This window comes from Prionailurus viverrinus, unplaced genomic scaffold, assembly GCF_022837055.1.
Source record: "Prionailurus viverrinus isolate Anna unplaced genomic scaffold, UM_Priviv_1.0 scaffold_35, whole genome shotgun sequence".
Classification (NCBI taxonomy): Eukaryota; Metazoa; Chordata; class Mammalia; order Carnivora; family Felidae; genus Prionailurus; species Prionailurus viverrinus.
This window is the reverse complement of record NW_025927605.1, coordinates 4,488,548-4,512,301: the sequence shown is the minus strand read 5'-3', so window position 1 is coordinate 4,512,301 and position 23,754 is coordinate 4,488,548. Positions and strand designations below refer to the sequence as shown.

Sequence of the window (23,754 nt, the reverse complement as noted above, 5' to 3'; positions counted from 1 at the left end):
CGCCTCCATTTTGTTCGCGGACGCTGGGGACGGTGGGAGCAGATCCATTTCCGGGTTGGCAAAAGGGGCGGCGGCGGCGAGAGAGGGAGCTTGCTGGGGAGCTAGCCGGACGGGACGAAGCCGGAGCGGAGGTGGCGGAGGATTCGCTCCCGGGGCAGCTACAGCCCGGTCGAAAGGAGGCCGAGGAGGCTGGGTATGTCGCTGAGATGACCTGCGGACTTGAGTGGGAGGGAGGGCCGGGGTGGGGGGCATTGGGGCGGGGCTTGGAGAGAGAGAGAGAGAGAGAGAGAGAGAGAGAGAGAGAGAGAGGGAGAGAGACAGAGAGGAGATTGGGGGAGGGGCCTGAGGGAGAGGGGGGTCCTGGGGGCGGAGTCTGAGGGGTTTGTGGAACGCTGGGCTGGGTCTGAAGAGCTTGGAGCGGGGCGTGGGCAATCTAAGTAGGGAGGAGTGGTCGGGAATTGGTGTGGGACGAGCGCTGACTGAAAATGGGAAGGAAGGTTACTGAGAGACAGGAAATAAGGAATCCTGAAGGGTTGGGTAAGGTAAGTAAGACGGCAGCTGGGAGTGAGGAACAAGTAACCGTGCGCCTAAAGGGAGATGGGGAGGGCGGACTTGTGAACAGGTAATTAACAGGATGCTGAGTGAGGAGGCCACTGTGACATTTTAGGGATTGAGTTGAGTGACAACCAATGGTTTAGGATGATTCGGGAAGCTGCTTACACTAGAGGGTATCTTGAGAGCGTTGGTGGAGAAAGAATCAGAGTTGAGATAAAGGTATGAGAAGTACTGAGTTGCGCATGGGAGCAACCTAGAGTTGAGGGTTCAGATTGGAGTGGTGTGAAGCAAGGGAAGATGGAAATCTTACAGTGTTAGACGTGGGCAGCGTGTGGTGGTAAGTTACTGATCAGGAAGGAAAATTAACTAAGAGAGAACGCACGGCTGAGGAGCTGGAAGAAGCTGGCCTGTACTGGAGTTTGTATTTTTAAAGGGATTTGAATAATCTGTGACTGCTTTGGGCTCCCCCAGGATCCACCTCCTTTTTCATGGTGCTGTTTTTACTCATTGTTTTCTGAATGATTTACGGAATGTTTTGGTGGCTTTTGTCTCCTCCTACAAACCAAAAGAGAACCTTGGGGAATAAGGACTGTTCTGGCATACCTATGGATTTACTAAGTAACTTTGAGGCAAGTCATTAAACTGTCCTTCCCCCCCCCCCCCCACTTTGAAAGACAGGTTTGGTTCTTCTCTGCTTCTGAAAGATTGTGTTAACTAAGTGGGACTTTTTTTTTTAAGTTTATTTATTTATTTTGAGGGGGAGGAGGGGCAGAGAGAGGAAGAGAGAATCCCAAGCAGGCTCCTCGCTGTCAGCACAGAGCCCAACACAGGGCTCGAAGTCACAAACTGTGAGATCATGACCTGAGCCAAAATCAAGGATCAGATGCTTAACCCATTGAGCCACCAGGTGCCCCTAAATGGGATCTTTAAAGTGGTTGCAAAGAAGTGATCTCTGACAACAAGATTGAGATAATTGGTATTTAGAAGACCTGTTTTCTCAGTTTCTTCTCAGCCTCGCTGCATTTGTTACGCCAGGGAATAGTTGGTTTTCCGCGTTTGTTGTGCCAGGGAATATAGTTGGTTTTGATTTAATACATGTTCAGTTTTTTAACTTTTTTCCGAGTCAACTTTTAGTAGCCCAGAATTTCATATTACTTGTTACATTGTATTGGCTACCATCAAGATGGAGATAGGGAATTAGAGCTTGGGTTGAATGAGGTTGGTTGATGAGGAATGTGGAGAGAATGCAGTGTTTTATTTTACCCTTGACAAACACTGACTTTCCTCAATGAACTCTGAGAATTCGCTGAAAAATAGTGCTTTATTTAGTTGAGCCTTTTGCTTTGGTCCAGGCAGTTTGGCCCCGTTGGTGGGAGGAGTGTGCTTGTGGACAGTTTCAGCTTCTTTCTTGTTAATGCTTTGAAATCTTGACTATTCCAATTTTTTCTTTGGGCATAATATTCTAAACACTTTGCTCATAGGTGAACTTATTTAATTTAGCTTAGAAGAAGTGTTCCTGAAAGTCTTGGCATTTCTGAGGTCTGACTTGGATTTGCTTAAGAGGGGGCAGTTTCCAAATCTACCTCATACTTGATATCCGTAGTGTTTACTTTAGTTGGTACTGATTAGTTATGTGATGTCAGCACAAAGGTGAAATGCAGGGCAAGGTGGAAGATGTTGATAACAGTGGAGTTTTCAGGTTTTATTAATGGCTTTTAAGAAAGGAAGAGAGAAGTCCTGTCCCTGTCGAAGAGACAATTTCTTGACCTCTTCTTAGATTGGGAGAGTAACCTAGTGTACTTGTGTCTGTTTTCCTATTGCTCTGAAATGATTCTGAAAGTCTTGGGCTTGTTCAGGCTGTTCTCAAGCAAACTATAGTCTTCTTACCCCAGCAAGAGCAGGAAGATCTTCAGGCTATGAAGTATATAGTACATACTTATTTGGGGGTAAAAACCAGCTTAATATTTTGCCGTTATTTCAACCACAGGGTGTCTCTTTGGTTTGTTTTTCAGAGGGTTTGGAAATAAGTTATGGGAGTTCAGAGCTCTGGGCAGGCTTTTGGTATAGCCTGCTCTTTAACATAATGATTTTCCATTCTTCCTATCCTGTCACGTTTTTCCATTGCTCTACTTGAGCCAGTCCTAGGTAGAAAATGGCAGATAACACATTCTTTCCCTGTTCTTTTTAGTCTCCGGTTGATATGTTGTCTGTGTCACAGTTTGATACCTCAAAAATGAAAGGATTTTTGACTGCTTTAAATGGAGAAGATGACAGTAGCTGAGCTGGGTTTTCTGGGCCAGAGAATGGACTCTGTCAGAGCAAAGAATAGTTGCAGAGACACAAACTGGGACCTTAAGCTGTGACTAACATTTTGGCAACATGCTTCCCTTTGCCAAATAACTTCTTTTCTTCTTGAGTGTGATTGTTGATCTCCTTCTCAAAGTAGGCTCTTGTTGCTACTGTGCTCCACACAACTCCCAAGCAGAAGTTGGCAGAGTTCCGGTTGACTGACTGTCTTTTGAGGGATATGTCCTGGATTAGAGTAGATGGGGTGTTCCTTGTCAAATTGAGGTTCATTGGCAGGTCCTGAGAGCTGCTCTGCAAGGAAATGGAGTCAGTATTCTTTACTGAATGTTCTTGCACTCCTTTATGCTTCTTCTAAATTCAAACCTGTTTCTTATTCACCTGCTGATTAAGTGCAGAATCATTGCCTCTGCCTAGCTTTCAAAGTCCAGAGCACTGGAGAGAGAGAGTTTCCCACTTTTTTTTTTTTTTTTTTTTTTTGCTCCACTCTCCCTCTCAAGCCTTTTAGCCTAGGGAACCACAGGCTAAATTCATGAGTACTTCTTGGTATTATTATAGACAGGTATTAAACAAAATTTTTATTTAATGTTTACCTTTTTTTGAGAGAGCATGAGTGGAGACGGGCAGGGAGAGAGGGAGACACAGAGTCTGAAGCAGGCTCTAGGCTCCAAGCTGTCCAGCACAGAGCCCAATGCGGGGCCTCAAACTCAAAATCTGTGAGATCATGACTGGAGCCAGTCTGACACTTAACCGACTGAGCCACCCAGGCACCCTATAAAGGGGGATTTTAAAATGGTGAGTAGAACTTTATGGAGAAAAACAATGTTGGTAGGGAAATCAGGTGATTCGTTTGCTGGTGTCTGTGTCAGTCTTAGATCTCAAGATTTTGACCTAATATGCAGAAAGAGTGTTTGGGGGCAAAGAAGTTATCAAATGGGAGAGCCAGGAATTGGCTTCTTACTTGCCATGTAAACATGGCAAAGTTATGACGATTTAGAATGGCTGTACTGAGTACTTCATTCTACTTAGTAAATACCATTTTGTTTTTCAGGGGATAATTAGTTGAAGATAACTGTGTCTCTAATAGGTCTTGGGAATGGATTATGAAGATCATTTCTTGCAGTCGATGGCAAATGGCCCTTGTAACATTGGAGATAATCCCGAAAAAAAATTCCTCTCTTTGGTGGCCCTGGATTCAGGTTCCTCTTGCCATTCTTAGTCCCAGAGTATTCTGTACCTGATATGCAGGTTTGGGAAACTAACAGGTTTCAGATCCAAAGGTTTTGACTCTGTTCCAGGGCTTTGATTGTGGTAACAAACAGGATTATTGGAGTTGTGTTTAATCTTGTCTCAGATATTTCTTTACTGAAGAATGTCCTTAAAGTTTGGCACATCTGTTTATCTAAGGAATGTGTATAGATTTCCTTACCATTTTAACTAGTTTTCAAAAAGTTCTTTAGTTTTGTGAACTTTGTGGATTCAGATTAAGCTCCATTTGGATTTTTTTTTTTTAATTTTTTTTTTTTCAACGTTTATTTTATTTTTGGGACAGAGAGAGACAGAGCATGAACGGGGGAGGGGGCAGAGAGAGAGGGAGACACAGAATCGGAAACAGGCTCCAGGCTCTGAGCCATCAGCCCAGAGCCCGACGCGGGGCTCCAACTCACGGACCGCGAGATCGTGACCTGGCTGAAGTCGGACGCCCAAACCGACTGCGCCACCCCAGGCGCCCCTCCATTTGGATTTTAAGGCCCCTCGGTGAGAATATTTTGTTTTGGGTCAGTATTTTATGATATTTCTTCCGTACAAATGTATCGACCTACTTTCTAAGCTAAAAAAAAATGCTGAATTCCCTTTTTTCTCTAATCCCCTTTTTTCTGTCAGTAATCCCTTCTGACTATGAAAAACATTTCTCCATGTATCTGGATTCGGGACAATTAGTTGTAAAAAAGATGAAATTTTCTTCCAAAGTGGTACAATCTAGGAGTGCCTGGTGGCTCAGTTGGTTAAGTGTCCAAGTTTGGCTCAAATCATGATCTCAGAGTTGTGGGCTCAAGCCTCACATTGGGCTCTGTGCTGATAGCTCAGAGCCTGGAACCTGCTTTCAGCTTCTGTGTCTCCTGTTCTACCCCTCCCCCACTCACACTCTGTCTCTCTGTCCTCAAAAATAAATAAACATTAAAAAAATAATAAAGTGGTACAATCTAGTATGGAGTAGGATGTCTGAGATTTGTGGATTAGTGAATTGTCTTTCTTTTTCACTCCCCCCCCCCCCCCCCCCCCGCCCCGTGCTTAGCTTGCAAGCAGGATATTTGTCATCAAAATCATTTAAACTTCATCACTGTCTTAGAAATGAGGATAGGACTGTCTTTAGCAAATTTTATTTATTTATAAGTTTTTATTTCTGTTTATTTTTTCTTTAGTTATTTATTTTTTTTAAGTAGGCTTCACACGCAGTGTGGATCCCAGTGCGGTCCCTTGAACTCAGGAGGCTGAGATTAAGACCTGAGCTGAAATCAAGAGTCGGATACTTAACTGACTGAGCCACCCAGGCACCCCATTTTATTTTTTAGTAATCTCTATACCTGGCATGGGAGTTGAAATCACAACCTGAGATCAAGAGTTGCATGCTCCTCTATTTTTTTTTTTTTTTTTAATTTAAAAGTTTATTTATTTATTTTGAGAGAAAGAGACAGCATGAGCAGGGGAGGGGCCAGAGAGCAAGGAAGAGAGATTGTGTGGAGCCTGCTTGGAATTCTCTCTCTCTCTCTCCCTCTCCCTCCCTCTCTCTCTCTCTCTCCCTCTCCCTCCCTCTCTCCTCTCCCCCTCCCCCCCCTCCCTCCTCTCGCTCTCTGCCCCTCCCCTGTGTGCACACACATACACTTTTTCTCTCTCTCAAAATAAACCTTAAAAAAAAAATACATTTATATGGTTTCAAAATTCAAAAGTTAAAAAAAGAGTGTACATTGAATAGTCTTTATGCTTGTGTACTCGTGAGTCCAGTCCTGTCTTCCCAGGGGCAACTGATGTTTTCAGTTTTCTTAAGATCCTTTCCAGAGATAACATGTACATATAAAGCATATGTATATTTCTTGCGTTTTCTTTTAAATAAATGTAGCACGCTGTTAGTACTGTTTGCATTTTTAAAAAACTTACTTTGGCAGTCATTCCATGAAAGCAATAGAGATTTGACACCTGCCGTGTATTTGGTAGACATTTTAAATATTTCCACCTTTATGCTATTACCAACTATGCCCTAGTGAGTAACCATAAGCATTTGGCCCTTTGTATATGTGACTATATCTGTAGGGTAAATTTATAAGTAGAATTGCCAAAGCTGATGTGTTTTTAGCCCTGTTACTCATTTATTTGTCAAGAAGTTTTGAGCTCCTACTGTGTGACAGGCTCTGTGCTTTGCCAGTGAACAAAACTGACTGAGCCCTTGCAGTCATACAGTTATGGGTCTGGTGGGGAAGACATCCATTAAACAATAATTAATTACTGTTTTGCTCTAAAATACTGTGGAAGCAGCTAATGGGAAGCCTAACCCAGGTTGATTGGGTAACAGGGGCAGTGAGGGAATGTCCCCCAAGGAATTGACTTTTAAGGCTGACACCTAAGGGATGAGGGGCAGACCAAAGACTGCTAGGTGGACCGGAATGGCATAGATGAAGATCCTGAGGAGGGGCCATGTTTCTTTAACATGGCTATTTTGAAGAATTGAAGGAAGGAAGTTCCAGTGTGTCTGGAGCTTAGGGAATGAGAAGTAGAGAGGTAGGCAAGGCTTCAGGGAGTGTGAGGTCTCAAAAAAAACCAGGTAAATGACAGTGGATTTTGAGCCCAGTCTTTACAGGAGAGATTTTTCTCAGTTCTTTTCACAGATATTAATTTACTAGTGTTGATGCTGAAATTGTCAATATCGTACAGAAATCTGATGCTTGTACAATGGAATATGTATTTTATAAAGAACTTTTTTAGATAAAGGAGATTCCTTTTAGTCTTGAGTCATTTATTTTTTATTTATTATTTATTTATTTATTTATTTATTTATTTATTTACATTTATTTATTTTTGAGAGACAGAGTCAGTGAGAGCACAAGTGGGGGAGGTGTAGAGAGAGAAGGAAACACAGAATCCGAAGCAGGCTCCAGACTCCGAGCAAGCATTCAGCACAGAGCCCGACGCGGGGCTCAAACCCACGAAACTGCGAGATCATGACCTGAGTTGAAAGTCGGGTCCACCTAACCAATGGAGCCACCCAGGTGCCCCGTTATTACTTACTTTTTTTAATGTTTGTTTATTTTTGAGAGAGAGGACAGTGTGTGAGCTAGAGAGGGGCAGAGAGAGCCAGAGACACAGAATTGGAAGCAGGCTCCAGGCTCTGAGCTGTCAGCACAGAGCGCGATGCAGGGCTCCAACTCCAACTCATGAAACTGTGAGATCATGACCTGAGTCGAAGTCCAGATTGCTCAACCGACTGAGCCACCCATACGCCCCAGTCTTGAGTCTTGATTTTTAGGTCCGGCAAATTAAACTTGCATGGCTGGATTAGGTCTTAAAATTTTAGGATCTTGGAAATTGTTTGGAGGTTAGTAATAATTGGGGAACCATTCTGAGATTATGGGGGAATGGTGAATTTGGCCATACCACCCTGAACACACCCAATCTTGTCAGATAATGGGGATGATGAGATGGGTGGTTTGCCAGGACCTGCTGCTTAGGAACAGAAAAACCTGTTTACTTTCTAGAGAATATTGACTGTTTTTTGTAAGCCTCATAGGGCTAGAGGGTGAGCACAGATGTTCTCATTATGAACTGGTGAATATAATACTCTGTTTGTACCCGTCCCGTCATCTAGGCCATATGTCTTAATACAACACATAACTCTTATTGGACGTGAAAATGAATCAGTAGCCCAAGGGCCATTATAACTCTGAATATATGAAAGCATTTTTATCTGCAAGTATATTGACTTTTGTTCAGACATCACAATACTCTTGCTTAAAGCCCAGATGGTCCTGTTTGATTTAGTACCTTTTTTGTGTAATTGGATCAGCTTGCCCTGTTGTCATAACTTAAAGTAGACTCTTGGTTTAGCAGCCCAGCAGTAGTGAGCAAGGAATGAAAATGTGCAGATTTTTCTAGCATTTCAGCATGAAGCGTCTGTATATCTGATGGCTTCGGGGCATTAGAGTGAGAGAAGAGACGCCTCAACAATGAAAGTCACAGCTTTGTTATTAGATTATCTGTGGTGAGTCAGGGCCTAATATATTATCTTTGAAATGAGGCATGACACTTCTCTCCATGTGAAGTCTGGATCAACATTTTATGGAGCATCTGTTTAAATTTTCTTTCAGGCCTTTTCTCATGGAGACTGTCCTCACTGGACTTCCCTTACTCCTGACTCTTGTCTTTATAGGCTTTTTACTTGTATCTTTGGGATGTGTGGAATGAAGGCTGCTGGGACATGGAAGCTGAGGCCTAGTAACATGAGACACAGCTAGCCTAGCCTACAGTGAGAAGAGCCATTTTTTGTCATCTGTGGCTAGGTTACAGCCTAACCCGCTAATTAACAGTTTCCTAGAACTTGTAAAGATGTTTTGACCACAGACGTTGGGTGTTTCTAAAAAAAATTTTTTTTTTTTTAAATTTTTTTTCAACGTTTTTTATTTATTTTTGGGACAGAGAGAGACAGAGCATGAATGGGGGAGGGGCAGAGAGAGAGGGAGACACAGAATCGGAAACAGGCTTCAGGCTCCGAGCCATCAGCCCAGAGCCTGACGCGGGGCTCGAACTCACGGACCGGGAGATCGTGACCTGGCTGAAGTCGGACGCTTAACCGACTGTGCCACCCAGGCGCCCCTCTAAAAAATTTTTAATTAGTTGTGTTAAATTGAAAATAAGACCTAAAAAAGGAGCTAAGGTAATTGATTTCAAGATCTATCCCTTTGTCTTTATGCTTACCTTTGCAGTTAATTTTGGTCATGATTTCTTCTTGAGGCCTCGAGTTTCGTCACGTATTTGACCTGCGATAGAGTGAACTCTGGGATGGTGAACATTGTTAGGTCACACCCAGGCTGTGGCGGAGATTGAGGTCACATTAGGCAGCCTGCTTTCATTAGAGTTGGATCTGAGATACAGGTTCTAGAATTAAGCATATAATGGCCTTTTAATTATTTGGTTGGTTTGGGATTTTCTGCTGTTTTTAACTACATTGGCAACAGATCCAGTACGGACCTTATGGTTTGAAATTTTGGTCAGTCTGAAGTTTGATTTTGCTTGTACAGTGTTAGGATTTTTTGCCTTTTAGTAATTAAATGTTTGGATTTTTAAGTTGAAATAGTAAGAATACACAATTTAAATAGTCAAATAGTACTACAAGACTTATAATTAAAAGAACAGCTGCTTCATTTCTCCTTATTTGTCCTCATTTTTAGTACTTTTGGTGTTTTTTTTTTTCCTGATGCATATTATTTCCATATTTTTACATGGTATGCCTATACTGTCATTTCTTGGTTTTTCTAGTCTCAGATGTTATCTATTGAATTTCTATGAAAGATGATTTTGTATTCTTTTTTAAAATATTTTTTAAATTTTTATCATAATTAAAAAATTTTTTTTAATATTTGTTTTAGAACGGGGGAAGGGGAGAGAGAGAAAGGGCAACAGAGGATCCGAAGTGGGCTCTGTGGTGATAGCAGAGAGCCCAATGCGGGCCCGAACCCATAAACCATGAGATCATGACCTGAGCAGAAGTTGGATTCCTAACTGACTGAGCCACCCAGGCACCCCTTTATATATTTTTTAAGTTTATTTACTTATTTTGAGAGAGAGAGAGAGAAAGAGCACATGAGCAGGAGAGGGGCAGAGAGAGAGGGAGAGAATCCTAAGCAGTCTCTGTGCTGTTAGCTCAGAGCCCAAGTGGGGCTCAACCTCTTGAACTGTTGAGATCATGATCTGAGCTAAAATCAAGAGTTGGTTGCTTAACTGACTGAGCCACCCAAGCACCCCAAGATTTTTTTAATGTGTATTTGTGTGTGTGTGTGTGTGTGTGTGAGAGAGAGAGAGAGAGAGAGAGAGAGAGAGAGAGCGCGCGCGTATGTGTAGGGGAGGGGCAGAGAGGGAGGGAGACAAAGGATACAAAGCAGGCTCTGTGCTGTCAGTGCAGAGCCTGATGTGGGGCTTGAACTCGAAAACTGGGAGATCATGACCTGAGCTGAAATTGGACTCTTAACCCACTGAGCCACCCAGGTGCTCCAGATTTTTTAAAGTGAACTCTACATCCAACATGGGGCTCAAACTTACAATCCTGAGATCAAAAGTTGCATGTTCTACCAACTGAGCCAGCCAGAAATCCCTGATTTTGCATTCTTATACTGTTATCTATCCTCAACTCTTTCTGCTACTTTCCTAATACAGTCTCATCACAGTTTTTATTAAACCAGTATTTTATATGTTTTTATGTATCAGGGTTCAATTAGAGAAACAAACCATTCTTGATATTTCAAAAGAGGATATTAGATGCTTACACAACCATTGGAAGATCATGGGAACATAGGTCAGGGAAAGCCACTTTGCAGGGATTACAAACTACTAACCATTAATAATCTTGGCTATCTTAAATACCAAAGCAGGCAGTTTGTAGAATATTGGAAACCTGCAAAATGACATGTCTGTCATTTGTTGGAGGCCACACACCTGCTCATTGCTACTAGAAAAGCAATAATGACATATACCTTTCTTACATCTTCTAGGGCTTGAGTGGATGAGTCTGTGCTGATGGAATTAATTAATTTATTTATAACATGGGGCTCAAACTCCCTACCCTGAGATCAAGAGTCGCATGCTCTTCCAGCTGAGCCAGGAGTCCAGTTGACCCATATGTACTGTTGGAATTTAAACCACAACTCCATTGAAAGGGCATTCTGGGAAATGTAGTTCCCAGGTTTTCAGCCTCCCTTTCCATCTTCCATGAGCCCAGAAAGCAAATACAGGTAAATGTAACCTAAAGAAGAAAAATTAACATCCAGTATAATGACTGTGTGTACTATGCTTATACAGTATTTCCTTATAGATTTTCCCTTTAAATATAATAATTACCATTCTTTTCTTTCCTTTTTTCCTTCCTTCTGCTTGATTTATTGAGTATCAATCACTAGTTCATCCCTAAACTCTGAGGAAAGTGTAAATCTCTTTTCAGTACAGTTGCATTAGTGGAGCCTCGTTGAGAGGCTTTATGAAAAAGGGTTCATTGGAGGTGGTGCATTTTTTTGAGACTTACCTGTTTCTGCCTGCACATTGGTTGGAAGTTTGGATGTAAAATGTTGTTAGAGATGGTATTTGGAAACTTTAAGCCTTGTTTTGTGGTCTTATGACTTTCAGTGGTAGACTGTGAAGTTTGATGCTATTCTGATTCTGGATTTTTTGTATGGGATTTGTTTTTTCTCTGAAAGATTTTAGGATGTTGTCTTTACCCCAGGTATTCTGAAATACAGTGATACATGACTGTATACCTTGGTGTGACTATTTAAAAATTCATCATGATTGACATTCATTGGGCCTTTTCAGTCTGAAGCTTATTTCCATCTATTCTGGGAAATTTTCTTGTATTATATATTTAAAAAAAATTTTTTTTTTTAACGTTTATTTATCTTTGAGATAGAGACAGAGCATGAACAGGGGAGGGGCAGAGGGAGAGGGAGACACAGAGTCCAAAACAGGCTCCAGGCTCTGAGCTGTCAGCCCAGAGCCCAACGCGGGGCTTGAACTCACGGGCTGCGAGATCATGACCTGAGCCAAAGTCGGCCGCCCAACCGACCAAGCCACCCAGGAGCCCCTTGTATTATATCTTTGATAATGTATTCTTTGGTAGTGATTTCTGTCCTTTCTCTTTCTGGGAACCCTTATTATCCAGATGGTGAAATTCCAACACTGGTCCTCTTAACTTTTTTTTCCTCATGAATTTGTCTGTTTTTCCCTCCTCATTCAGTTTTCAGATATTCTGAGTTTTTTCTTCCAACTCTTCTATGATATTTTTAGTATTTGCTATTGGCATTTTAAATTTCCATAAGCTCTTTTTGTTCCAGAACTTTATTATTATTATCATTATTATTATTATTTAACATTTGTTCATTTTTAAGAGAGAGAGAGTGCAAGCAGAGGAGGGGCAGAGAGAGAGGGAGGCACAGAATCTGAAGCATGCTCCAGGCTCTGACCTGTCAGCACAGAGCCTGATGTGGGGCTCGAACCCACGAACCGTGAGATCATGACCTAAGCCGAACTGACTGAGCCACCCAGGTGACCCAGAACTTTATATATAAGTATTTTCACACATTGTCAGGAATTTTGTTTTGTTACTTTGATTCTTGTCTTTCCTGTAAGAGATTTTCTTCAAATGTCTGGTAATTTTTGGCTGTTTATTTTTAAGAATGAGGCACTAAAAAGCTCTCAGTGTGGAGCCCTGGCTCATCAAGTGGTAGGCATCACTGTAGGGTGTATTGGCAACTGGTCATTTTCCTTGGAGAGGACTTTTCCAATCTCCTGCGTAGAGAGGATGAGCCCCAGCAGTAGGTGTTTTGGAACCAAATTGGGGAAGAGAGCTGAGGAACAGGGACAGGTCTCATCGCTGAGTGGAAGACTTTCACTTGATCTCCCTTTTTACAGTATGGCACTCCTGCTCTAAGCTGTAACTGCTCCCTTGGTTCACAGGCTTTCTGCCTGGCAGCATGGGCAAGGGAAAGAGGGTACCTCTTTCTTTTTTTTGAGAGAGAAGTCGCAAGTGAGTGAGGGGCAGAGAGAGAAGCAAGGCTCACCCGAAGCAGGGCATGAGCTCACCCCAAGCAGAGTTCAAACTCACGAATTGTGAGATCATGGCCTGAGCCCAAGTCAGATGCTTAACTGAGCTACCCAGGTGCCCAGAGGGGAATATCTTTCCTTTACAGACTTTCAATCAGTTCTCCTGTTTTAGCCCCTCCAAGGCCCCTTTGTCCAGAGGTACCAGGTGCCTTTGGTTTCTGAGCTTTTTCTGAGATTCTGTGGTGGGAATCTACTTTCTGCTGCAAGTGTTTAACTTTTTCCTTCCTTTGAAGTTACTTGTCACTAGTGCATGTGCCTTCCAGCTTCCAAAATTTTGTTGACATCCTTCTGCTGTTGCATCCTTTCCCATTTTCTTCATTTTTTTTTTTTTTTCAGGTTTAGGTCTTAAAAAAAACATCTCTTGTCGTTTTAATGGTGTTTCATGAGGGAACACTGATAAATGCATGCAACACGTTTATGTTGACCCAGCTTATTCATCAGCTTTTCTTTGCTGATTTCCGTTCAGACACAATAGTGTTGGTGTAGTTGATTATTAATACTCTTTCAGAACAATGTTTTTCAGACTTCCCTAATACCAAGTATTACTTAAGGTGCTTCTTAAATATACAGATCACCAGATCTTTCTGCTGAAATATTTCTGGTTTTAGTAGGTCTGGATTAGGGTCCAGGAGTGTGTGTGTGTGTGTGTGTGTGTGTGTGGGTGGGTGGGTGGGTGGGTGGTGGGTGGTGGGTGTGTGTTTTAAACAAATGCCCTAAGATGTGTCTTATCTTCAGGTAAATTTGGAAACTCTGTTTTAGAAGAACCTTTTAAACAATTTATTGCTCCCAAGTCTCTAAGGCAAACTTCTCAGGCTCCACCTAGTATTGCTTTTGTATTCAGACTGTGTTTTAGTCTGTCTGGCTTTGGTCTGGATTTCTAAATTAGAATGTGTGTCCTTCATCTGATTAACTCCTCTCTTCTCTGGTTAAATGCTGGCTGATGTTAATGGCTTTGGCCTTGTGTGACTCCCATTTTTTTTTTAGCTAGCACTTCTAGACCCATTGGTTCTTGGCCTGTGTGGATGAGGAGGAAATATTAGTTATGAACATTGAGCTACTCTCTGCATAATTTCGCTGTCCAAATCCAGGAGTCTGTTAATTTTTTTTTTTTTTTTTTTGGTGAAGTGGAAAATTGACTTAAGGTTTTGAAAATAGATGTACTAATGATCTGCCTTGGACTAATGCAGAATCATTTTTGGAGATGTTAAAGGATGTGATTTGAAGTTTGTAACTTTGATAATATGAAAGGGCACATTCTCTTCTCCTTTTTGTATTATGGATCCCTAAGACCTAGAAAGGAAAAATGGTTGAACCATTTACTGCCAGTCTGTAACGCATCTGGAAATGAGATGTTTGCAGCTGCTCTTTGGTTGCTGTGAATTGCTTGGCAGTCAGGAACCAACTAGTACATGTCTTATAATGCAGAGGCCAAGTTTAGGATCCTAGTTCTTGGTTCTCGGAAATCTTGTGGCTGTTATTAGCTAAAATACAGCCTGAGAAAGTCATGTTGGCTCTGACGTAGAGCTGATGTAAATCCTAAGATGAACAACTCCAGAGAAACAGCTCTAATATGTTTTGCAAGTTCCTCTGAAACAGTTTTGGTGAATGAAGCCACAAAAACAGTTCTAAATCTAAAGTGTTAATGTTTGCTAGATTATTGATCTCTGGCTATGTTACAAAACACTACTTTGAACTACTACTGATTTATTGCAGTTGACTGTTTTCTATATATGTTCCCCTACCTTTCCAATACTTTAGTGTTTTCAGGTTAACAGGATTTTTCTCTTTGCTTTGAGGGGTGTAGTAGGTTCTGGTGAGGTCATTCCCTGACCTCTGTTTGGGATAATTTTCAGACATTTTATTTACCCTTGATCTTGCATTAGTTAATCTATAGCCATCTCTTTTATGGAGCCATTCTTTGCTGTTGTGGTTATTTAATTGAACACAAGAGCAGACTTCTCATTGATTTGTCATCATTTTAGATGAGAGGGCTTGGCTCCTGGGTTGCCCTGTATCTGGGAATAACCCGTGGCACCTAATACATATTACATTAAGTAGTATGTGAATAAGTACACTTCTGAGTTTATGTTTTTAGGGCTTTAAACAAATCTAAGACAAGAGGAAAGAGTCATATTAGGGGAAAAGCTGCATCATGGGATGTGTACTTCCGTTTCTTGTTAGAGAAATTATATAGACAGGATTTCCTCATACAGTTACATATCTTTCTTCTGCCTCTTTCCTTTTCTCTTTCAAGGTTGTGTACTGCGTATAACAGTGAAAAGTCATTGATGTAGAGAGTAAAAATCCAGCTTTAGTGGTAGAAATTGTAGGATTTTCAGTGTAAATATTCACAGTGTGTATGTGATTTTTTTTTTTTTTTTTTTATTACTTGTTTTGGATCAATCCTATTTGCTGCATAGTTGGATTTCCATGATGGAAAATGCCTGCAGTTGGAAGAGTGATTTTTTTTCCCTTCATGGAGTAACCTTGGAGTTTTAATTAATTCTGTCTGTATGCATGATAGAAATCTGTTTCACCAGTTTTGACTGAATTGAATTTCAAGGGGAAGGTAGCACCTTTTCCATTGAGAGAAGAGGGCTGTGGATTATTTTTAAAGCCTTTTTTCAGGTTGGTGGGAGGGTGGTTAAATATCTGTGACATGAAAGTCATTCTAGTCTGTTTCCTTATGTTTTAGAGAAACCAAAATGCTTTAGTGGAAACCCTCCACTGTATTCTATACTAGAACACATGAAGGAGTGTTCATAATTCTGTGTTGACATCAGTTCCCACATAATTATAGGAGCCTGTTGTTCGTTAGTCTCCTGGAGTGGCATGTGAATACTCTTAGGTAGCTCCTGGCACTTCTCCCATGTTGAAGTTCTTTCGTTTGGCAACTGGATGCCATTGTGTTTACTGTGGTAATGAGCTCCTACCTCACCATACTGTATTGCTTTTCAGGAGCAAAATTGAAGGGCAGGTGGATAGGCAGACAGATTATCATTAGGTGATTTTTAACCCTGGGAAGCTTCCAGTTAGTATCTAGGTCCCTAGCTGTGCTTAAGCCAAGAGATCAAGTACAGTCTATGGGATTAATGAGATAACCGATTGAATTTGTTTACTCTGGGCGTGAAACGGTTGGTTTAAACTTCTTTAGTATAGGCATGTTGGATGGAGAAGGATACTACTTTAAAAAAAAATTTTTTTTTAATGTTTGTTTATTGTTGAGAGAGAGAGAGAGACAGAGTGCGAGTGGGGGAAGGGCAGAGAGAGACACACACAAAATCTGAAGCAGGTTCCAGGCTTCTAGCTGTCAGCACAGAGCCCGATGTGGGTCTCAAACTCACAAACCATGAGATCATGACCTGAGCTGAAGTCGGATGCTTAACCAATTGAGCCACCCAGGTGCCCTGGGATACTACTTTTAAGGGATTTGGAGAATGGCATGTAAGGCCTCAGATTTCATCTTCTACTACTCTTGTCTGTATTCTATTCTAGCTACCCTGGCTTTCTTACTAGTTCTCTGACATGACAAGCTCATTCTCATCTCAGGGACTTTTTACTTGCCATTTTAAAATTCTTTTTGGAATACTCTTTCCCTAGATGTTCATAGGAGTTGTGTGCTCATGGAGAGACTTCTTTGTGGAGAGCCGGCCCCTCTCCCTGCGACCCTGTCTAAGAGAACACTCCATCATACTCCTAGTTTCAGCCTTTCTGATTCTCTTTTTTAAATTCTTTTTATCAGTAACTGAGATACGAGATTGTATTTGTTTCCTTGTTTATCTCTTCTAGAACATAAGCCCCAAGATTGTAGAAACTTGTTCAGCCTCTAGAACTGAGTTTATCAATCTCAGCATTATTGACGTTTTGAACTAGATGATTCTTTGTTGTAGGGGACTGTCCTATGCATTATAGAATGTTTTTATCCACTAGAAGCCAGGAGCACCCTCCTAGTCACGACAGTCAAAAATGTCTGTAGACATTGCCAAATGTCTCCTGGGGACAAAATCATTCCAGCTTAGAATCATTGTTATAGAACAGTACTTTGGTTCCTAGTGAATGCTTAAGAAATATTTATTGAGGACGCCTGGGTGGCTCAGTTGGTTAAGTGTCCGGCTGTTGATTTTAGCTCAGGTCATGATCTCACAGTTTGTGGGTTCAAGTCCTGTGTCGGACTCTGTGCTGACAGTGCAGAGCCTGCTTGGGATTCTCTGTCTCTCTCTCTCTGCATGCATGCTCTCTCTTCTCTCTCTCAAAATAAGTAAACTTAAAAAAATATTTATTGAATGGATCAAGTGATGGGTGCTTAATAAATATCATTGGGTGGTAGATGAATTCATGAATGATTGAATTTAACAAGTTAAAAAAATTTCAAACACTGAACTACACAGAGTCCCGTGTTTCTTCCTTTCCTGTTTTTCATAGATATCCATTCTTTTTTCTGTTTCTGGCACAGTGTCCATCCTTTACTTCTTTTTTTCCACCACTCTTGTTTGCTCTTTCAGACAGTGTTACTCTCTTTTTTTTTTTATTTAATTTTTTATTTTTTTAAATTTACATCCAAATTAGTATATAGTGCAACAATGATTTCAGGAGTAGATTCCTTAGTGCCCCTTACCCATTTAGTCCATCCTCCCTCTCACAACCCCTCCAGTAACCCTCAGTTTATTCTCCATATTTATGAGTCTCTTCTGTTTTGTCCCCCTCCCTGTTTTTATATTATTTTTGTTTCCCTTCCCTTATGTTCATCTGTTTTGTCTCTTATTAAAGTCCTCATATGAGTGAAGTCATACGATTTTTGTCTTTCTCTGATTGACTAATCAGACAGTGTTACTCTTAAATTTACTTTTGTTCAGTTCAGCACATTACTACTGAACACTTTGTGCTGTAAAGTAATAAAAAAGAAAACTATAGAAAGATGCAGTGCTGTCTGTGCTTAAGAGCTCATTGGGTAGGGGGTATGTGCAACTCTTGATATCAGGGTTGCAGGTTTGAGCCCCATGTTAGGTATGGAGATTACTTACAGATAAAATCTTTATTTAAAAAAAAAAAAGAGCTCATTGGGTTAAATGGACATACATATATGAAATGTTCCTCTAAATTTAATTCTTAGTTTAGAGTAATGTCTACATGGGTACTAATGGGCCAACACAGGTTATTTGAGTCAGTAGTAAGTGCTTATCAGAATGGGGTGAAATTACCAGTGAATTTGGAATGTAGTTTCAACAAAGATCTATCCATTCACTTTTTACTTTTTTTTTTTTTTTTAAAGTAGGTTTCATGCCCAGTGCGGGGCCCAACATAGGGCTTGAATTCAAGACCTGAGCTGAGATCCAAGAATCAGATGCTTAACCAACTAAACCACTCAGGCACCCCTACTTTTTACTTATTTTTATTTGTTGCAGTTACCCTTGGTTTTTTGCTATTCTTTTTTGTCTAAAACCTTATTGAGAAATAATACAAAATGGAGTTGTTCATTTTGAACTTGTTTGAGGTAAATGTTTCTAGGGTTTGTTGTGTGATTATGAACATTGGATTCATCAGTGGGTTTTTAATGTCTATGCTTGGAAAGTCTTGCCACCCCACCTACCTGGGTTATTGAAGCCTTATTAGGTAATGCTGTGGTTTCTTCTGACTCAGATTAAAGTATACCAAACAAAAACTGAATTCTGCATTATGTGACTTTGTCTCAGGGCAGCTGATTTTCTATTTCTGCCAAACATTTTATTGTTCCATCTCTGATACTATTAGATTTATTTTGCTTTGAACTGTTGGATCAGAAGAATTCCATTGAGGGGAATGTCTGGAACCTTTCCTCTTGAAGACAAAACTCTCTTTTCTTTAGATGATTTGGAGACAGAGTAGGCAGAGTATTGGTCTTTTAGAGAGTATCTTGAAATGTCTCTTTTATCTATCTCTCGGCTTCTTTATACTGGGGAGAGGTTTAATAGGATAGTAAAGAATTGAACATGTTTGGGGCACTGGGTGGCTCAGTCGGTTGGGTGTCTGACTTCGGCTCAGGTCATGATCTCACAGCTCATGAGTTCGAGCCCCAATGTCAGGCTCTGTGCTGACAGCTCAGAGCCTGGAGCCTGCTTTGGATTCTGTGTCTCCCTCTCTATCTTCCCCTTCCCTGCTCATGGTCTGTTTTCTCTCTCTCAAAAAATAAATAAACATTTAAAAAAAAAAAAAAGAATTGAACATGTTTTTAAGAAAGGAGAGAGGGGCTCCTGGCTGCTCAGTAGGTAGAGCAGGTAGAGCCTGGCTGGCTCAGTAGGTAGAGCAAGACTCTTGATCTTGGGGTCGTGAGTTTGAGCCCCACATTGGGCATAGAGAGTACTTAAAAAAACAAGTTTCTTATTGACATCCCAAATTCATATTCATTTAACTGATTCTTGTAAGGCAGAAGGTAAGGCTCTTGAGACTTTGCTGAGGGAGGCAGCCTACTTTTTAAGGTCAGTTTTTTTTTTTTCCCTTGTGGGATTTTGTTGGGTACTTCAGTACAAAAAATGTAATTTACTAGATAATCAAAGGTGAGATGAAAGGAGAGTGCTGTTACTTAAGGTCTCTTAGAATGAAAGTACATGGCATTAAGATTTAAAATTAAAAACCTTTTTACTTTTAAAAATAACTTGTAATTGAGACTTGAGGGTTTTTTTTTTATGTTTATTTTATTTTATTTATTTTTTTTTTGAGAGAGAGTGTGAGCAGGAGAGGGGCACAGATAGAGTGGGATAGAGGATCTGAAGCAGGCTCTGTGCTGATAGCAGCAAGCCCAATGCAGGGCTTGAACTTATGAACCGTGAGATCATGACCTGAATCAAAGTCAGATGCTCAACTGACTGAGCCACCCAGGTACCCTGAAACTTGAGTTTTATAATAATAGCAGAATGCCATTTCAATAAAGGCCCCAAATGGTAGTGGTAACTAGAATATCTCTGAGATTATTTTAAGTATATGAAAATAGCAACAACTAAATTAGATTCTTCATTTATCAAATGTGAAAAGTTGATGTCTTTTTTTTCTTTTTATATATAGAGAGAATGCATGCAGAGGGAGAGAGAATCTTAAGCAGGCTGCATGTCCAACACAGAGCCCAAGCTCAATGCAGTGCTCAATCCCATGACCCTGGGATTGTGATCTGAGCTGAGATCAAGAGTCGGATGCTCAACTGACTGAGCCACCCAGGAGACCCTAAATTTTTTTTTTAAGTAGGCTCCATGCACAGCATGGAGCCAATATGGGACTTGAACTCACAACGCTGAGATCAAGAACTAAGCTGAGATTAAGAGTCAAACACTCAACTGACTGAACCACCCAGGCGCCCTGATAGCAACTCAGCATTTTTTTTTTTAACATCTTATTTTTAAGTAATTACACCCAACATGGGGCTCAAACTTACAACCTGGAGATCAAGAGTCTCGTGCTCTACTGATTGAGCCAGCCAGGAGCCCCTTCGATGTCTTTGTACTCAGGAAGTTTGCTCTTACAAAATACGTATTTGGAATGAAACATTAGGAAATTGAATAGAAAACTAGGTTTTGTCTTTTGAGGAACAGAAGAGAGTGCATTGCTTTTTAAAAGTGCATTGTTTGAATTTTATGAAGACTTATCTCTGAGTTCTGTGATAATTTTGACATCAGAAAGATTTGAAATACTGCTTTCTGAACTTGATTTAAAAGAAACGGACTCCGGGGCGCCTGGGTGGCGCAGTCGGTTAAGCGTCCGACTTCAGCCAGGTCACGATCTCGCGGTCCGTGAGTTCGAGCCCCGCGTCGGGCTCTGGGCTGACGGCTCAGAGCCTGGAGCCTGTTTCCGATTCTGTGTCTCCCTCTCTCTCTGCCCCTCGCCCGTTCATGCTCTGTATCTCTCTGTCCCAAAAATAAATAAACTTTGGGAAAAAAAATTAAAAAAAAAAAAAAAAGAAAAGAAACGGACTCCTGAGGATGTGAATGAAAAGCTTATTCTGTCACGGTTTTTGAGGTAGAAGGGCTTACAAAGGGAATGAGAACTTGTGTGTTGATGAACTGGAGGCAGCCTCACAACATTTCTGAAAATCAAGGACTCTGAAGAGCACAGATGGTGAGGTTTTATAGTTCTCATTTAAAAGATCAGAAAGGAAAGACTTAAAATTCTGTAGAGAACCCTCTTTTTAGGTTTAGGTTTAATCTCAGGGTTGTTAGTTTTTAAAAATTGCAATAGACAGTGCTTCTGGAAGGGCTGAAAATTGTCCTTTGTTTAAAAGTAGCTGGCCATGGGGCACCTGGGTGGCTCAGTCAGTTGAGCGCCTGACTCTTGATTTTGTCTCAGGTCATGATCCCAGGGTCTTGGGATTGAGGCCCAAGTGGAGCTTGTTTAAGATTCTCTCCCTCCCTGCCTCTCTCCCCCGCTTGCATGTGCACACTCCTACATGCTCTCTTTCTCTAATAATAATAATAATAATAATAATAATAATAATAATAATAAATAAAAGTAATTGGCCACTAAAACTTGTTATTCTGTTACAAAACTTTAAGAACTGTTTTGGTTCACTTGTTTTTAACTAAAAGCAGACCCTCTACTTTGGCTTAGTGATTGTTATCCATCTTAAATTAGCTTGAATAAAGCTCTTGGGGATTTTCAGGGAAAGGAATGTTGTATTAATGTAAATTTACTTAAGTTGGGCTGCTCTTGGGAAACCTAGAGAGAGCTGTTTGTATTCTGTTAATAAAATAGAAATCTGGAGTGGGTTGAATTTTCATTTGGGGAAAATACTAGAAAATTGTTAAACCAAACCAATTTCCAGCAGAAATGATTTCCGTGGCGATTAACGAAATTGCAGGAGATCAGAAGGGCTGGTGTTGAGTCCTAATTCTGCAGTTTACTCCAAAGTGATCTTGGGCAATGCCCTTACTTAGATCAGTCTTTTTCTCTAGTGCGCACGCATGCATGCAATTGTATCCACTCCTGGAGCTTTCGTGTCCTTACCTGTAAGATGGAAAGCAATGATACCCTACCATAGCATATTGTTGTATAATAAGTGTCAATAATAGGAGCATGTCACGCATGCAGTCTATGGAGGCAGAAGAAAGGTTGAAAGCCCTGCTGGTTGTCAACACTAAAATCTGTCACATGGTGGTGATTTTTTTTTTTTTTTAATGGATCTATTTTGAAGTTGGAGTTTGAATTGAGCCTATTTTAAAAGAAGGTGTCTGTAACTGTGTAATTAATATAACTGGTCTTTTCTAGTAGATTGCTTTATAGAAAAGATATGCCTTGCTAGAGAATTTCTATTTTGCCTAATAAATGATGGTCACTGTAAGGCATAAGGTTGTTCTTCTAGATCACTCCTTACTTTGTAGCATGTAGGTTGGATCACTTGTGGATATGAAAAGAATTAGAGATTTGTCTGAATCTCTTTTCCAGGTCATTCTAGGAGACCATTTCAGTCATGGCAATGGCAAAGGTAGGTAGAACTGGGAACTCAGAAAAGGCAGGAATTGAGGTGACTGGAATTAGTTGAAAATGTTTGTTTCTGAGTAGATTATTATTTTTGCCTATTGTTTACTGTTAGCTTTTAATTTTTTTTAACTTTATTTATTTTGAGAGAGGGTGCGAGGGGGGAGTGGGGTGGGGAGAGAATCCTAAGCAGGCTCTGCGCTGTCAGCACAGAGCCCAATGAGGGGCTCTATCTCACAAACCATGAGACCATGACCTGAGCTGAAATCAAGAGTCAGACACTTAACCGACTGAGCTATCCAGGCACCCCTGCTAGCTTTTTAAAAGAATGCTTTGGGAGGGGCGCCTGGGTGGCGCAGTCGGTTAAGCATCCGACTTCAGCCAGGTCACGATCTCGTGGTCCGTGAGTTCGAGCCCCACGTCAGGCTCTGGGCTGATGGCTCGGAGCCTGGAGCCTGTTTCCGATTCTGTGTCTCCCTCTCTCTCTGCCCCTCCCCCGTTCATGCTTTGTCTCTCTCTGTCCCAAAAAAAAAGTTGAAAAAAAAAAAAAGAATGCTTTGGGGGAACTGTCAGAGTGAACCCAGAAAATTCAAACAGAAGAAAATTTTTTCATCTCTGTAATCTTTATTTTAAATTTGCATTCCCCCTCCCAATTACAGGTAGATTGTGAGGATTTACTATTTTGATCAATTTTAAAAAATATTTTTGTTTTTTATATTCTAGAGAGAGCCAAGGTGGGGAGAGGGGCAGAGGAAGAGAGAGAGAATCTTGAGCAGGCTCCATGCTCAGCACTCCATCCCACGGTCCTGGGATCATGACCCGAGCCGAGATCAAGAGTCAGACACTCAATCGACCGAGTCACCCAGCCTCCCCTATTTTAATCAGTTTTTTAAAGCCCAGTATGTTAGATCCCTGGCAAAGAAAAACTATTAGCTTTGAAACAGAAATGGTGTTTCCCTTGGAGAGCAGTCAACTTCTTGATTCTTGCAGTGAGTTCAGACACCATTCCCCATGGGAACCATCTAGCCAGAGTACTGTCCAGTTTTGTGATTGGAGCAAAAAGCTCTGTTGGGCATCCAACCTATAGTGGTATTACTGGGAGGGTTGGGATTTTGAAGACTTTCACAGTCATGTTTCTAATCAAATTCTAACCACCTCTAAAGATTTTTAGTTTCTTAGAACCTTTGAAATATTTGCTCTTTATTTTCATCACTGAGGAAGTGTTTAAATGGTTTTGAGAACACTGAGAGAAGTGTTTAAGTCATATCCTTTATTCACAGGGAAATTGTGATCACCCTTGTAAAGAGTTCAGAACCAACCCTCCTCAGTGGATTGTCATGCGGGTTTGATCTTTTAAATTTGGCTTGGTACACATGGTCTCTCATCTGTGCTAGGGGCTACTTGTGAGATTTCTTGGGTCATAATCTAATCACCTTGCTTTTCTGGAAGCGGTTCTTTCATGGATTAATTGGTGAAGTTGTACCTTTCTTGTCATCTGTAATTTGTACTCTCAGTGCTAATATTATTTTGGCTTTGATTTTTGGGGGAGAGAGGGTCAAGAAGTGGGATTTCCTTGGGACCAACTTTTTGGGGGAGTTTTGCTCT

General features: G+C 40.9%; 1 protein-coding gene across 11 annotated transcripts in view; it reads left to right on the top strand.

The window, feature by feature from the left end:
* The window catches only part of WIPF2 (WAS/WASL interacting protein family member 2), a 50,150-nt gene that overhangs the window by 389 nt on the left and 26,007 nt on the right, over positions 1-23,754 (top strand). For 2 of the 11 annotated variants that reach the window (XM_047845891.1, XM_047845887.1), the window contains exon 2: positions 22,117-22,156. The exons of 1 other annotated variant lie outside the window; for it this stretch is intronic. The gene's annotated coding sequence lies outside the window, so the exon portion shown is untranslated. Of the gene's footprint in view, positions 1-30; positions 194-409; positions 543-4,520; positions 4,618-7,104; positions 7,122-22,116; positions 22,157-23,754 lie in introns of those variants that run through there. 8 more of the 11 variants (XM_047845886.1, XM_047845888.1, XM_047845890.1 and 5 more) reach the window with 8 other exon arrangements.